Raw genomic sequence first — 9199 nt, forward strand, 5'->3', positions numbered from 1 at the left:
CCAGTTACTGCATAATGTAATAAACCATATTCTATAAATAAGCCAGATATAGTAGATAAAATGTATTTCATTTGATGATTCAGATCCAATTCAATAAAGCAGAATATTCCATAGAGTTTATTTCCTCTAATTGCAGGAGAGAAATGGATTTTCCCTCATGTTTCCCTCCTCCACTCAGTGTTTGCTATAGTTGCTGATTGTGAGAGAAAACTAGAAATAGAATTTGCCATGAAATTTAAAACTTTACAAACTTCTTCGTGCTTCATTTGAAAAGTAATGTAGAGCTGGTATTCTGTATAAATTCTGATGTGGACTTTTTTCCTTAGAACTTTACAAGGAAAGGGGAAATGTTGGAAATGGAGATGCACAACCTTGTCTTGAAGCAGAAGACTCAGCTAGAGCACATCTGGACATGCCTGGCATTCCTCAATATAATTCAAATGATATTTTAAAAAGGTAGTGTGGTCCTTTCTACTTCCCCTTGATCTGGGTCAAGGATACAGTCAGTGTAGCCAGTGCATTCACGAGGAGGAGCCAAGGATGTGGCTAGTACTGGGGCTGTGTTGGTAAGTACAAGAGGTACTTGCTAGTCAGCAAAGATGCTACTGCTCTGCACAACAGACAAAACACTTATATATAGGGAAGTCAAAAGAGTCTTTAGGCTACTGTGTTTAAGTGAGTGTTTGTCTCTGACTGAAAATTAAGAAGATGGTAAAAGCAGTGTTAGCATGAGCCCTGCATGGGGCTGAGCAAATCAGGGAGGACACCGAGGATAATGAGAGTCAGCTACCACTCTTGCAACATTTATGTAAAGTTTTACACTATTTCAAAATAAAAAGTAAAATAAACTTTAAAAAAGCTGACATAGTTTAGAATAACAATTTTACCAGAAGAATATTTTATGTTGCATTTAGCCCCTGTAGAACATTATACATATATAAAGTTGTGTATTTCTTTATGTTTTTTATGGGCACATAGATTTATAGATATATTCTTATTGTTCTAGATTCCCTAAGATTCTGACACATTCCAGAACAAAGGTAGAAATCTTACCAGTCAGTTCAGTAAGATAATTGGAAAGGGAGACTTGAATACAGGAAAGATTTATTTTGACACATAGTAGATGTTAATATTAGTTCCTTTATTTTTTGTCTTTCAGATGAAAGGCTTAATGCATCCCTGTATTCCTCTTTTAAATGATCAAAAACAGAATTTGCAAACTTTTTTTTTTTTTTTGAGACAGAGTCTTGCCCTGTCACCCAGGCTGGAGTGCAATGGCGTGATCTTGGCCCACTGCAACCTCCGCCTCCTGGGTTCAAGTGATTCTCCTGCCTCAGCCTCCTGAGTAGCTAGGACTACAGGCGTGTGCCACCACACCTAGCTAATTTTTTCTATTTTTATTAGAGGCGGGGTTTCACTGTGTTAGCTGGGATGGTTGTGATCTCCTGACCTCGTGATCTGCCTGCCTCAGCCTCCCAAAGTGCTGGGATTACAGGCGAAAGCCACCATGCCCAGCCCAAACTTTTTAGAATATGTATTTTAGTTCACATTGCCCCTACCCCAAATTAATTTCATCTATGTACACAGAAAGTATAATTTATAGTAAAGTGCTAAATTTAACCTGATTTCCCTTGTTAAAATAGGGTTTAAACAAATTAAGCGGTACCTAATGTATTTCCTAACAAGGCTCAGGGTACACAATGTTCTTTGCTTGTCCACAGAACACAAGGTCCTTGAGCTGAGACAATAGATTCTTCAAACAGATGTATCCTGTACGAGGTGCCTTAAAAGTTAAGGTGTTGCTGCCATTGACTTGCAGGCTTTATTTCGAAAAGGAGAATTTTGAAGGAAGGATGTTTGTTTTCACCTTTTTTTTTTTTTTTTTTTTTTTTTTTGAGACAGAGTTTTGCTCTTGTACCCAGGCTGGAGTGCAATGGCACAATCTCGGCTCACCGCAACCTCTGCCTCCTGGGTTCAGGCAATTCTCCTGCCTCAGCCTCCTGAGTAGCTGGGATTACAGGCATGCTCCATCGTGCCCAGCTAATTTTTTTTGTATTTTTAGTAGAGACGGGGTTTCACCATGTTGACCAGAATGGTCTCCATCTCTTGACCTCGTGATCCACCTGCCTTGGCCTCCCAAAGTGCTGGGATTACAGGCTTGAGCTACCGTGCCTGGCTGTTTTCACCTTTTTAAAAATATTAATAATAATAATAATAATAATAATAATGATTTATAAAAACCACACTTTTTTTTTTGGTAGATGTAAAATCTGAGCCACAACACTGAACAAAAGCTGTACTTGCTAGTCAGCAAAGATGCTACCGCTCTGCACAACAGATAAAACCCTTATTAGTGAAGTCAAGAGTCTTTAAGGTACAGTGTTTAAGAGGCTGTTTGCCTGTGATGGAAAATTAAGAAAATGGTGAAAGCAGTGTTAGCATGAACTATTCGGTTCCAAAATTGTCTTGGCCCAAAATTGTCACCAGAGTGTATGTGGCATTATGTGCAAAAACAACTGTTCAAGCAATAACACCTCCAGAAAACCTCCTCCTTCCCCGCAAACCTCATCTTCAATTATAACATGGTTCCTACAAAGTAAAGGGCTGTTGTCCTTTCTTCAGACCTGTGCTGCTTCTGAGCACTAGCCATGTAAATCATCAAGGCCTAAAAATAGTTGCTGGATTCAATGAGACATGAAGCTGATGAATGGTATAAAGCTAACTGGCAACGAACACTATGAAACTTACTTAGGGATATCATAATTTTAATCTGAACACCAAGTGGATGCTTCAGTTTGAATGTCAGACTAACTTATTTTGGCATTTATATTTCAAATAAAACATAGGAATGTTGTTGAAGGAGAACCTCTTTACTTCCCTCATTATGTATTCATTTAATCCTTTTAAAAGCTTTTGCTAACAAAATCTTTGGGTTCAGAGTTATTTATTTAAAAATTCCTTCTTCAGGATATTTTCTCTACAGTAGTTCTATGTAAACACAATGTGCATGTGTGGATGTATACCTTAATTGCAATGCAAATAAAAATGTAATGACCATTTTATTATGAAATGCTCTAACAACAAATAGTGACCCAATGACCTTTCCCCAAATGTCCTCTCATATACTACTTTTGTTACTACATGTACTATTGTTCTAATACACCAAATTCTTACTTTGCTGATATTTTAAAATGTGGCTCTATGATAGAATGATGACCCCAGAACTTAAAGTACAATAAAAAAAAAATGTGACTCAAGAGATTTTTGTAGACTAGGGGACTTCATTCTGATTCTTCCCTAACTTGTTCTTCAGGGGAATTTGGGATTTGCAATCGTTTTGGGCCACTTAAATCTCTAGTGAGATTAGGCAACAACCTGACTGTTGTAGGCAATCCCACCCTTGATGGATGATCACCTACTTAGAAATTTCTGGAGGAAACCTCATAGGATTTCTGTCAGGTTAGATTTCCTTCCACAAAATATGGTCCTCAAATTGAGGATTCCAATGATGGTCCACACTTCTGGACTAGAGAATGGGAAGAGATAAAGAGGAGAGTAGCAGTAGTTTTTTTGATGGGCAAGATTTTCTGCTTTCTGACCAAATCCGTGCCAGAGAGCCATACACATATTTAGAGAGGTTGTAAACAATACAATGAGTTCTATATTTAGGGGAATTCTACATTAATAAACTTGAGAAGCAGGTGAGAAGGAGATGGCTTCAGCAGTCAACACTAAGTATATAAGCCAGATAAATGTATAAAGATATTATCCTCATAGTGCCACCTACCCTAGATAGTGTGCTAAGAAAATATTTTAAAAAGTAGTCAAAGGGCCAGTCCCTTCCCTTGATAAACCAACCTACAACTAATGTCTCAAGGCATTATAAACAAACTGAGTAGATAATAGTTATAGGACAACACTGGAAAAACTGTATTAAAGAAAGGTGGTAGATGTGGCAGTTGGTTGTATAATCAAGCAGGCATTAGGAACGCTTCATAGCTGCTACTGAGGTTTGTAGTGCATGCTTGCATATTAGTGAAGTGGAGAACACTGTTTAAATTTGCCCTGTATACTTCAGCTTTTTTCTTTTTTCTTTTTTTTTTTTTTTTTGAGACAGAGTCTTGCTTTGTTAACCAGGCTGGAGTGCAGTGGTGTGATCTCAGTTCACTGCAACCTCTGGTTCCTTGGTTCAAGTGATGCTCCTGCCTCAGCATCTTGAGTAGCTGGGACTACAGGTGCATACCACCAGGCCCAGCTAATTTTTTGTACTTCAGTTGAGACAGGATTTCAACAAGTTGCCCAAGCTGGTCTCGAACTTCTGACTTCAGGTAATCTGCCTGCCTCAGCCTCCCAAAATCCTGGGATTATAGGCATGAGCCATCACACCCATTCCAAACTTATTTTTTACCTAACTTTTTTTTTGACTTACTTTTTTACCTAACTTTTCTTTTAAATGAAGGAGAACACAGAAGAGGACTCTGATATATTAGGAAACTCTAACATAAAGTAAAACAAATCAAATACTGGAGGGATATAGAGAAAAGGAATAAGAACAGCTTAAATGTTAATTTATTGATTATTTACTGTGTGTCACGCCCAGTAGCTATTTTACATGTAATAATGATAAATATATATTGAGTACTTACTGTAAGTCAGGAACTTTGATAAGCATTTTAAATCCATAGTTTGATTCAATACTCACTTTGTTCCTATGTAGTGCATGCAATTGTTATCCCCACATTATGAATAAGAAAGTGGGGTTGAACAAGGTTAAATGAAATGTCCTTAGAGCATGGGAAACTTGATTCTCATCTATCAAGAAAGACAACAATATTTATAATTAACCAGAACACAAAGTGCTGAGTTCAATACTCACATTTTGAATAACACAAGAATTTAAGTTCTTTATTTAAAGATTCAAAGGGTTATCAGAAGAGAAGTTATTGGCAGATGGTCACAGAGCTAATAGCCAAAATTATACATGGTCCGATGGAAGATGGAAAAGACATAACACAAATCTTACCATTTCCTCTGGTAATAGGTTCATAGGAAAACTCTTAGGTCTTGATTGTTTACTTGGGAGTGTTGCTATTATTACTCAACTTATTTGACAAAACTGAAAAGTTAGTTGTGGGGGTTGTTGTAGTCTGGAAGAAATAGACTATATTCAAAATAAAAATTGCCTGAACATGTCAACATGATTGCACACTTTTCAAATGGTGACTTCTAATAAGCAGATTGGAAGGATTCAGTTCACTGGATGAGATGTTGTTTTTAGAAATGATCTGCCTTCTCTGTTCATTCACATTCAATTCAAGAAGTAGGAAATTATTCTGGAATCTTTTTTCTCATTATGGTCTTGACGTGAAATTCATTTCGTGGTTGCTGAGCATCTTGAAAATACAGTGGATGGTTGCAACTACATATTCCTCTCTGGTGATTTTACTGCAACTGCTCAAATAACAAATAATAAAATGTTAGAGGATAATACTATTTATTTTACTTGTCTTAATGTTGAATTTACTTAGTGTTTTCAACAGGAATTGCATTTCAGAATGTAAAATAACGTTCTAAAATTCTAAATGTAGATAATTTAGAAATATGAGTTATAAAATATACAAATATGGTTCAAACATAAAATCAAAATAAAATATACAGTTTTATAATATTTTTCTGCTCTAGTTAATCTTTCTGCCCCCATTAATTACTCTAACATAGCTTGAGGTAGGTAGAAATAAATTAACTATGTTGAAGCTGTAATGAATTTTTGGCCAGTGCCCAGTAGAAAATAATATTGAACATGAGACAGAATTGTGAGTTCCAAATTTTCTTTTTAAGGTCTTATATACTGGGAGAAAACTATAATTTATTATCACAATAACGTTTCTATATCAAGTCAATTTCAAAGAGAAGTTGATTTATTCTGATTTAGGCAGCATTTCTTCCAAATGTGGAAAAAAGTTTTTAAGTTACTTTACCTGGAAAAACATTTTTATCAGATGGCAACAATTTTACCCACGTTTTCTATACCTTTATACAGCTTTCTACATCCAAGTTTTGATTCTCCTTAAAGGAGAATCTAGAAGATACACAGTACTAATGCTTTAGGATATCATCTCCACTTTTACTGATATAAGTACATCTCTAGAATAATTTATTTTAGGCTTTCGTAAGATTACTTTAGGTGTAGAGTTTGGGGACAGGATGAATTATATACCTTAGATAAATCTGATCCAAAAAATGTAGGTTCTGAAATATATTGCACTAGTTTTTGCACAATTAAAACAATTAAGTTCATGGTCTTAGATAGATAAATATATTTTTGAACTCATGGTAAAGTAATTGCTCTGTATAAAGAAAATGTAACTAAATATTAGCAGGTACTTGATAATGCATTTACTTATAGTCCTGCAGAAAAGAAGATGCTGGCTGGCTGGCTGATAATGTTAAGTTGGAACATCTTGGTGTATCCAGATCCTCCTGGGAGTGTCTCTAGGGGCAGGCTGCAGAGCTCCAACCTTCTTCCTGGACCATGCAACAGAAGCAGATTTAAGGATGGCCCCAGACTGAGAGAGATGGAGACAGAGATAGAGATAGAGAGTAAGACAGTGAGAGAGTGTGTGTGAGAATATTCTTAGAAGACTGAATTAGCATTAAAAAATTACAGTGATTTTCTGGGTTAAATGTAAAGGCAAGAATCTAAGTTTTAAAAATGGACCTTAAAAGATTGTAGAAAATTAGTACACATGAACATCACATAAAAAGGAATTAAAAGAGTTTTGTTAGCAGCAAACTCAGTAAATCAACAATAAAATGAGGGAGTCCAATTGCTCACTTTATTTTTATTTTTTGTTAATGTAATACTAATAGGAACAGAGTGCATAGAGAAAAGAAAGTGATATCCTGGAGAAAAGCAATTGGTACATCATTTTCAGTCCTTGTCAGCATATATTTAGAGCAAGGGGTATGTAAGGAGAGACCACTAGTGTAAGTGGGAGCTCTAGAATCAATATTCTGTTGGTTAAAAAAGGTGAGACTGATTTGTCTAAAAAAGTGAAGGCTGGGAATGTAATACCTCTCTTCAAATACATGAGAAACTGTTTCTATAAAAGAGATAAGCACATTCCCTGTAGTGCTTTAAGAAAGCAATAGGAAAAGAGACGAGTGTTGTAGAGAGGTATATTTCGCCACCATACAGAACAGGTTTTTTTCCCCCTTCTAATCACTATTCATTATTCATCAAGGGACTAGCTTGTCTTAAGAGAGGGTATGAGTTACCAGAAATATTCAGTATAACCAGTGTAACCTTTATAATTTTTGTTTTCTTTTTATTTAAAAATGGAATCCATTTCTAAGAAAATGTGGTTTGAACTTACAGAGCTACATAATATGACCAACATAGAACCTAACTGTGGTATTCTCCAGCATTGCTCAGCCTTTCCTTCTCTGGACGTGACAACATTACTAAGAAAGGAAGAGAAAAAGATCTGCTTTCAGGGAGGTTCCATCACTGGGGAGAGCCCCTAATGGAAGTCCTTGCTTTGGTTACATGGCATATGTTTAATAAATAAAAAGATGCTCATCTGGACTCCTGTACCAGTTATCATGTACTAAATAAGGTTACCTATTTCACTCTCCATGTAGAAGCATCTTTCATAAACATGTGACACAGAAGATTTTACAAGTATCATTATTGGCTGTGTTGATTTTTTTTTGTTCTATTTTATCAGATCTGTAGTCTTACATTCAATGAGGAAGCATTTTCTCAGGTTCTCAAGAAAGTAACAAAATGCCAGCATTGTCAAGGTCACCATTGTCACTGAATTATCTTACTGTTTGATTATTCCATCTTCCTCTGCATCATATTAGCCTGATGACTAAATTCTAATTATTTAAAGCACTATGTAAATCAAAACAGTAAATGTAATTTCTGGTCTTGCTAGATATCATGTACATTAGGTCGAATAACTCTAGAAATTTCATCATAATCGTGTCATGCCTAATGATGACCTACTCAGCCCCTGAAAACATCATTCAATTACTCATTTCAGCATTGATTTTTCTTATGCTTCTCCTCATGGCATTTAAACAGCTCTCACATCTCCCCTTTCACTGAGGTGTAATGTTATATAATGACAGAGATGCCTTGCTTCCAGATTCATAATGCTACATTCTGTTTCAAATCCTTGTGGAGACAAATTGAGGAATCGATACATAAATAATGACATACTTATTTTTAATTGAAATCACTGCTTTCACAGAAATGATATATTAAAATTATCTTTGCTAAAAAAATTTTAAATGCCTATATACAATAAAAAGACTGCCAATACTCTATATCAAGAATATAATTTGCCCCAAATAACTTTTCTATAAAAGTATTTATAGAAAATAGATAAATAAATACACATAATTTTGAGATCTAACCTTAAAAATGGAAACAATGTGTCCATTAAAAAAATAAATTACATTTACATACACTGCATTTATAAGGGTTGTTTTGGAATAAAAATTCTTTGTAACTGAGATCATTTATTCACAATTACAATAGCTTTTTCAGCAAAATGTTATGTTATACTCTTTCAAAATCCATTTTCCCTTCACTCAAGTAAAGGCAAATATTCTTTTTTTTAATTGAAATTGATAGTCCAATTTTCCCCTGACTCTCTTTGACACATTCTCATTTTGCATGAGATATGCTCCTTAGTAATTTCTACACAGTAATACAAAAACTTCCAGAAATGGCATCTAAAATATTATACTGGCCTGTTTAACTTCACCTTCACCAATGGTAAGACAGTACAGGAAGAGCATTCTGGAAAGAGTTGGAACATTTAACTCACTGGATTTGGTTTCACAAACAGTAATAATACTTTTAAAAACATTATTTGAACATTTATTTCATCTCCTTTGCAATATATTTTTCTTCCTTTTAAACTGGGCTTTCTAAATTCTCATTTTTAATGTCTCAGTTGATAGCGCTTTCATAAGCCTTTAAAAGACATTCTGATTTGAGTTATTCTTGCCCAGAAAATTATTTCTGATGTTCATAACTTACATTCTTCTTTATTCAACTGTGGCTTCAAACTATCTTAGAAAATTAATTTTTCTTGCAATTTTCCCCTTAAGTCATTGTAGGTAATCTCAGTATTTTGTCTTTCCAAGCACACATAGTCTTGTTTAAATTCCCAGAAAATCT

The 9199-nt window shown here is 35.0% G+C and overlaps 1 long non-coding RNA gene across 1 annotated transcript in view; it reads left to right on the forward strand.

Annotated features, from left to right (window-relative positions):
• LOC118148587 (uncharacterized) overlaps nucleotides 1–7806 on the forward strand; it is a 67136-nt gene extending 59330 nt beyond the window's left edge. Inside the window, exons 2-4 of the long non-coding RNA XR_004735450.3 lie at nucleotides 327–456; nucleotides 6407–6600; nucleotides 7379–7806. This is a non-coding gene — a long non-coding RNA (uncharacterized LOC118148587). The remainder of the gene's footprint in view (nucleotides 1–326; nucleotides 457–6406; nucleotides 6601–7378) is intronic.
• Nucleotides 7807–9199: the final 1393 nt, after the last annotated feature.

Source organism: Callithrix jacchus, chromosome 16 (assembly GCF_049354715.1).
Source record: "Callithrix jacchus isolate 240 chromosome 16, calJac240_pri, whole genome shotgun sequence".
NCBI lineage: Eukaryota > Metazoa > Chordata > Mammalia > Primates > Cebidae > Callithrix > Callithrix jacchus.